This window comes from Gigantopelta aegis, chromosome 1 (assembly GCF_016097555.1).
Source record: "Gigantopelta aegis isolate Gae_Host chromosome 1, Gae_host_genome, whole genome shotgun sequence".
Lineage (NCBI taxonomy): Eukaryota > Metazoa > Mollusca > Gastropoda > Neomphalida > Peltospiridae > Gigantopelta > Gigantopelta aegis.
In genome coordinates this window covers 10,720,602-10,729,381 of record NC_054699.1, presented here as the reverse complement: position 1 = coordinate 10,729,381, position 8,780 = coordinate 10,720,602, and positions in this window count along the sequence as shown.

Genomic DNA, 8,780 nt, shown 5'->3' with positions numbered 1-8,780 from the left:
TATGTTTCTGTGTGTGTATATGACTGTGAGTGTATGTGCGTGTATATATGTGTGTGTGGCTGTGTGTATGTATGTGTGCGTGTGTATATATATATATCTCAGGTATGTCACTGTGTACCAACAGGTTTCACGTAGCACGAGTTCTGAACAGTTCAAAGATTGGAAATTGCCAGTAAATGGACAAACAAATCCATAATACATAACCAGTAAAAATAACGTTCTATGGGTCTCTAAGAAGCATGTGCAGAACATTATACACTATGGGTGGGTGTCTAGACTGGCAGAGGATTTGGATATATATGTAAATTTTTTTCTTCGAGCTGTGGGGTCGACCCCTGAAACCCTCCCCCTGCAATCACGCCTAACTCCGTCCGCGTGTATATATGCTCCTGCTTATCTGGCCGCTCTGTGTTATGAATTACCTATGCGCATGCGCTTTACGAATACATGGAATTGAACAAACAATACACCCATGCTGTGTTTTGACTAATAGCCAAACAACATGCTATATGAATATGTAGTTTCGAAAACCAGACAAGGAAATATTTCTCAGCTAGGTCGCTGTGTTTCAGGGTGCAAACCACCAAATTAAATCCCATCGACGACAATAGTAACATATTTGGCTAAAACTCCTACAATCGACATATACACCACAAATATAAATACTACCACCCCTCTCCCTTAAAGTGAATTAGAAAACAAAGGGGGTCAAGATGCTCATTTCAGAGATATCGGGTAGCGTCTATGACTGCCCTAGTTATGCACACAATTTGAAGACTTATTTTTACAGGTACCCCATACATGTTTCAAGGACAAGACTACTTAACAAAGAGGCACTAGATGAAATAAAATAGCGTACATGGTTTGCCGAGATAAAACTTGTTTTTGTTTACAACAAAAGCATTGACATATTATATCACCAAGGACAGGACTATGTAAATGTGGGTGGACGTCGAACTTTGACCCAGCCGGAAGTTGGTATGGACTAAAACGACGCATGACTAAATAGATGTATTGACTAAAGTGTGTGTTTTTTTTTGTTTTTTTTTTTGTTTTTTTTAACGACACCAATAGAGCACATTGGTGTATTAATCATCGGCTATCGGATGTCACAAAATTTGGTAGCGTGTGTCCCAAATATCAGTAGGGTGTTACCTCTAATAGACTCCGGACCTCGAATAGAATCCGGGTAAACTGGTCATCTAAAAATAGAACATGTGACCTTAGTGAATCTGTATTAATTTTGTTCAATATGTCGTGTAGCTTCTATTATTTATTTGTTCAACACGTCTTGTAACTTCTATATAGGACTGAGTGTACACACGGCAGAGTCACGAATTGTTTTACAGACAACTTTAAAATACACTTTTTAGTCAAGGTACCGCGTAATATGTACACGGATGTATTTATATATAATTGTGTAACGCTGGTTGGGCGGGGGGAATCCTCGTCTATGCTCGATAATGGTTATATTATCTCCCTCTGTCTCTGTCTGTCTCTCTCGGTATTGGTGTGTGTGTGTGTGTGTGTGTGTGTGTGTGTGTGTGTGTGTGTGTGTGTGTGTGTGTGTGTGTGTGTCTCTTTCTCTCTCTCTTTGTCTCTCTCTCTCTTTGTCTCTCTATCTCTCTCCGTATCTCTGTCTCTCTGTCTCTCTCTCTCTCTCTCTCTCTCTCTCTCTCTCTCTCTCTCTCTCTCTCTCTCTCTCTCTCTCTCTCTCTCTGTCTCCGTCTCTCTGTATCTCGGGTATTTATAATACGACTGATCTACAATTTGTAACTGTCTATCTTGTCCATCGATCGTCAGGGGTGGAAGGAAATGTTTTATTTAACGACGCACTCAACACATTTTATTTACTGTTATATGGCGTTAGACATGGTTAAGGACCACACAGATATTGAGAGAGGAAACCCGCTGTCGCCACTTCATGGGCTACTCTTTTGGATTAGAGCAAGGGCTCTTTTTTATGCACCATCCCATATACAGGATAGCACATACCACGGCCTTTGATGTACCAGTCGTGGTGCACTGGCTGGAGCGAGAAGTGGCGCAATGGGCCCACTGACGGGGGTCGATCCCAAACCGACCGCACATCAAGCGAGCGCTGTACCACTGGGCTACGCCTCGCCCCGGCAGGGGTGGAGTGAGGTGAACTATTCTAATTTCCGTTTGTAGAAACATTATACGCATGCTGTCTGCTGACTAATAGCAAGATACACGCGTCACTAGTTTCGTAAGCAAGACAAGGAAGTATTGCCCAGGTAGGTCACCGTGTACCAGCTGGTTTCGTGTGACCAATGTTGTGATCAGTACAAACATTGGGAATTGCCAGGTAAATGGGCACACAAATCTCTATGTATTGACAATCTATAAAGCAAACAAACAACAACCACCCGTCGTAACGAAAATCACTTTTATGCAAATAGGTTTAGGAGTTTTTGTATTCGTGTGCGTATACGCCTGCTTATTCATTCATTTTAACTTATTTTCGTGCTTATATCCAATTAAGGTTTAAGCATGCTGTCCTGGGCACACACGTCAGCTATCTGGGCTGTCTGTCCAGGACAGTGGGTTAGTTGTTAGTTGGTTAGTGGTTAGTAGTAGTATATTATTAGGGGTCAGAACTCCTCACAAATGAGGATTCTCATTAGTATGCACGATAATTCATTAATATGCAAATGTATGCGCGACGTCACAGATCAGCCGCGTAGAGGAAAGGTCGGCGGACTTTGTGCACTAATGCAATTGTTGATGAGTTCATTCATTAAGCTAGAACAATGGATAGTAATCAATACCATATACGGCAAACGGCGCGAGTCACTTGGTCGTTGTATGAATGATACGGGCCAGGTGTTCGGGAAAATCAATATGACCACACTCGAGTGAATGCAAAATCACGTAGTATCGCACTTTATTACCTACGAGGTACAGCATAACGAGGGTCATATTTATCGTACGATTTCCCTCGTATGTCATAACTAAATCGTATGTCCTCCTGGCATTGTCGTTTAACGATTGGCTGTTGTAAGAGTACATTTATTTCTGATTGGCTGACACGACATTCCACAGATACTATTTTCTTCATTCATACATTTTCACTACGAGTGGAAGCTTGTCACGAGCTGTTTACGACATGCCGTACTGATAAATACGTAATTGATTTAATAAAAAAAAAAATTGATTATTACTACTTAATTCAATTATTGTGTATATGTTTGCTTTTTGGAATAAACATGTTTTACAATGTACAGCTGTTGATACATGTGTACTCTTTACTTATGGGCGTATAAATATGACGTCACTTTAGAACGGGTTGTGATTTGGTTTTTCAAGACAGTAATGAACAAACATTACTCCGCCGTTAAGGAAACGTTATTTTGTAAACAATGACTGGAATGTTAATTTAGCAGTACAGTTCTACGGTAATAAACAGAATATTACATTCGTGTCCATGACATACGATGTTTACGACACTCGTGCCTAAATTGTCATATTTCCCGAGCGAGAGTAAACATCGTCTGTCATGGACACTCATATAATATCCTCTATGTGTATACCCGTCCACGGTTCGGTATTGATTTTTTTTTTGTCAGACCAAAGAGTAATATTGTATTTTAAATTTTAAGGTTTTAAAAGATGGGATTTGTTCTGCATTCGTTAACGACAATTCATTATAGATGCATTAAAATTAATAAATTGTGTTTGCTATACCGTTTTATTTAAAAGAAACATGAATGATTTGTTTTTAAACTAGTCATTTATAGTGTTAAAGGGACATTCCTGAGTTTGCTGCATTGTAAGATATTTCCGACTAATAAAATATTTCTATGATTAAACTTACATATTAAATATATTTTCTGGTTTTAGAATATCAGTGTCTGCATATTCAATGTGTTTCTGGTCATCTTAATATTTGTAAGAAGCCCAAACTGGATTTTGTCTTCAAACAATTTCGTACGTACGAAAACACTATATTTTAGGAAATAAAATGAAATTTAACCTAGTACATATATTAGAACGATCAGAAACTAGTTTAATATACAGCCACTAATATTTTATGCAGAAAAATATATTTGATATGTAATTACAATCGTTAAAAAGTTTCTGTTAGTCGATACCATCTTAAAACGTGCAGCAAATTCAGGAATGTCCCTTTAATTTAATATGTTTGGGGCTCTGTTTTCTTTTTTTTTAATATAGATTTTATCTCACAGTGATGGAAGCTTCGCTGTAATTGACTATAATTATAAAACTGAATTACACTTTCTCAACGAGCAAACACGTCGTGGCTATGTTTTTCGAACAGAGACTGATTATTGATTATTACTTTTGAAGCGGTTGTCATATGAATTGTCATTAACGAATGCAGAACAAATCCCATCTTTTAAAACCTTAAAATTTAAAATACAGTATTACTCTTTGATCTGACAAAATAAACATTAAAAAAATACCGAACCGTGGTCGGGTATATTGCGAGTGCGAATAATTTGTACATCCTCATATACCACTAGAGTTTCGAGCATGTCCGTCCCGGGACCTGTCTCTGGATAGCCAGGGGCTTGTCCCGGGACAGAAACAAATTAAGCGGACAATTTTGAAATTTACATCCAAAAATTAAATAGTGGACCTTTAAAATTTTGATGCGCATCTCTAATATAATTAATAAAGAAAATTCTACTCATTAAATTTGGTCGCTAGATTAGATCGGGTGGTCAAAAAGAAATTAAATAAGATCGGTGGCCTGACTCTCGGGATGGAGGTGGGGCGGGGGGGGGGGGGTAGAGTTGAAAATGGGCAGAATTTTGAAAATAGCAATTAGTAAAAAAGTTAATAGAATTTAAAAAAACAAAAAAAACAATTTACAAGCCAAAAATAAAAAGAATTGACTGCTCGGTCGAATATTTATATAATTTGGAGCATTTTAGGAGGAGAGTCCAAAAATAAATAAGAGAAAGAAGAGAGGATCGGACTATTTAATAATATTAAAAAAAGAAAGTAATTTCGACATAAACTTTTGAACGAAGGTCTAAAAGTTTAAAGTCCGATATATATACTACTCAAAAGAATTTAAGGGTCAGACGATATTTTCGACATTATTTTCTGAATGTCAATTATATTAGCTAGACCATAATGTCACGCATGGTATTGTTCCATTTTGACGAAAGTGGGTCTAAGCAACCAATAAATGAATTAAAATCCACTGTCATTGACACTGTCGACTAGTTCTAATGGCGAAAACATGCTTACATTTGCACGTAAATTAGGGCGAAAGCGAAAGGTCTGCTAAGTGCCCATAACTTGCTTTTTCACAAAGCGCTTCATTTGCACGCTTTGCACGTGCATTCCATGTTCCCAATGCTGAATTTCCGTATAATTGGAGCTTGCGTTCGTGTACGGTGCACACTCCAAATTCGACAATGGTACGACTTCAACTGACTGTCGAAGTTCGAGGAAGGGCTATTGCTTGGCTTCAGGATGGCAATACGCAAAGAAATGTTGCTCTGAGACTTGATGTCAGTCAGAGTATCGTTGGCCGACTGTGGCAACGGTACCAAGCAACGAATTCTGTTCGAAATCGTCCACGTTCGGGAAGACCCCGAAGCACTACAAATAGAGAGGACCGCTACATCACCAATATGGCTCTACGTCAACGCACAACCACTGCACGCCGATTACGTGACAATCTGCGGACTGCGACTGGAACTCGAGTGTCTGATCAAACCATACGCAATCGTCTGAGAGCCAATAATCTACGCTGCCGTCGCCAGGCTGTTCGACCACCACTCCTACCACGTCACAGAACGGCCAGACGTCACTGGTGCACGCTTCATCTGCGGTGGCAACGTGTTCAGTGGGGTCGAGTGATGTTCACTGATGAGTCCAGGTTTAGTCTCCAGTTCAACGACGGTCGGGTTGTGTCTACAGATGTCCTGGGGAGCGCTTCGCTGACGTTAACGTTAGACAACGTCACCGGTTCGGTGGTGGCAGCGTCATGGTGTGGGGTGGCATCTCTATCCACCACAGGACCCCTCCTCTGTGTGGTGGATGGCAATCTGAATGGAATCCGCTATCTGAATGAGATTATCCGGCCGTTGGTTCTCCCAGGCCTTCAGCATATTGGCGGCGGGGCAGTTCTGCAAGATGACAATGCCAGACCCCACCGCGCCAGGATGGTAACGGACTTTTTCAGACAACATGGTATCGCCAGGATGGATTGGCCAGCATATTCGCCTGACTTGGCTCCAATAGAGCACGCCTGGGACGAATTAGGCAGGAGAGTTCGGGATAACCATGCCCCTCCGGCCAACCTTCATGATCTGGGTCAACTTCTTATGGCAGAGTGGCAGGCCATTCCCCAAGAGTTCTTCACACGTCTGGTCAACAGCATGTGTCGAGTGTATTCGCGCCAGGGGTGGATTCACACACTATTAAACGAATGTTCTAATGTGTAAAATCCATGTTTGACAACCTTCAACTTTGACAGCATGTCATGTGACTTTCTTGTATACAGTGACGTTTATTTGTGGTTTTTTGTAAATATGGAACAATAAATAAAAATGTTGGTGTAGTTTACATCATCAATCTAATACACTCTAAAACTTATTTGGTTATACATTTTTGACCCTTAAATTCTTTTGAGTAGTATATATGTCCACGTGAGTGGCCTCGTTAAGGCCGTTAGGGTGCACATCTTGTAGGGACGAGATGGGTTGCATTCCGTCAAGAAAACCCCTAGATTGACAGTCAATAGACGTTGAAGGTGTAGTGCTGTGCTGAAATACAGATCCTGAGAAGCCGGATCCGTCTGAAGGTGAGAGAATCAGACTAGGGTATAGTCCAGTCGTCATGGGTTGGTATAGTGGTGGGGATTGGCCCGACTCCGGAGGATAGGAGATGGTATCACAATAAAACAAAGTAAAGTCTAGAAAAGAGTAGTAGGGGCTGACCCCGCTTCCTATTTCTTCTTAGAGCGGGGCGGTCAATCTTCCAGTGCTGCTAGGACAGGCTCGGACATGTAGAGACTAAACGCGAACAAACGTGGCGTTCTGCAGAATGGCCGTCATACGAGTCACGAAAAGATAAAGTCAACATAGTCAGACGGAGAAATGACGTGGAGTCGAGGAATCCAACCTGGTGGTGCAGACTGTCGAAACGAGAAGCGTTCCAGCGTTCAGTCAGTCCCAATGGCCGCATGCATCCCAGTAGAAAACTTCACTTCGCTGACAAAAACAACAAAAGTGAAGGATTCCCAAGTCGAGCCGCGAAAGCACGTGCAGTGTGTACAAACACGTCTTACCGCGACGAGCTACAGACTGGGAATGGTCGGGTATACACAGTGCGCTACTACGTGACTTCGCATTCACTCGGGTGTGGTCGTATTGATTTTCCCGAACACCTGACCCGTATCATCCGTATTCGCATATTAATGAATTATCGTGCATATTAATGAGAATCCTCTGACCCCTAATAATATACTACTGTTAGTGAGAGAGCAGAGGGTGCAATGGCCTTACACCTACCCACTGAGCCCTTAAGAACTCGCTCTGGGTTGGAACCGGTACCGGGCTGCGAACCCTGTACTTACCAGCCTGTAGTCCGGTGGCTTAAAAGAGACCGGACACCAAACCATATATACGGCGTAATGAATTTGTTTGCCGTCATAAACCACAACACGCAACTACCGCGCTCCCTTTATTGACCAAGTTGAGCGTGCCAATCTTGGTTGGGGGTTTTTTTCGCCGATCTCCGATATTTGCCGGAAACTGTCCACAATTGATGAGCTAGACCCGTGACGTCATCGATGAGAGGAAAACTGAAGAAACTACCAAGCAGCATGGACGAACTTAGCGATTCGAGTGACGAAGAATTGTGTCCAGCTTGTGCTAATGGCATCAAACCGTATGAGTTTGAACCACTTATCAGAGTCTTTGTCCCTAACCCTGGAAATGTTGTCTCAGACGAAAATTCGGATGAATCAACTGCCGACGAAGACGAGGAAGCCACACGGTCATAGACTAGCATACAAGCATTTTTTTAAACATAATTTTTTTATGACATTTTTAATGTAAACTAAAGCAAATGGACCTAATTAGAAGAAAAGCATACAAAATGAAATAATATTTCAGCATAAATCTTGTTCAGCATAGATGTAAACATGACACGTCAGTGGATATTCCATAGGCCTATTTCGCAAATTTGCAAAAAGCGTCCCCTCCTCACCAAAGCAAGATATAATAATTTAACAAAAAACTAAAATGAGCACAATTTTCTTTGTTCTCTTAACTAGTTATCCTCCAAGTTTTAATGTGTTTGGTTAAACCGTGTTGTGACGGAACATGCTCTTATCTAGAGATACCAGGAGAAACATAGGAAGGCTCCCGGGGAACGTTTGTCCGTCTGGACTTGGTAAATATATATTTCTGCTCTGTTGTATAACCTTGATGTGATTGATGTGACTTTAAATATTTTAATACTGGATTATACCAATATTATTTAGACAGTGTTTCCGGTAATCTGACGAAGTAAATTGTAGGCTTCACTGTTCTGAAATATTAAAGCTTAGCCATTCATCCTAGAGGACCTAGTTAAACTGTAGGTTATTGTCTTTATTGTGATAGGTACCAGTATTAATTCTGTATTACAAGGTTACTGAATGAGTATTTAAGGGTTAATTAAAAATTAACCAGTTAGGAATAGAGTTGTAATTCCTTTATTAATTAAGTTCCCTTGGCAGCGTTTCTCAATTATCACACGTGTGGGTGTTGTATCACGGTGAAGTGATT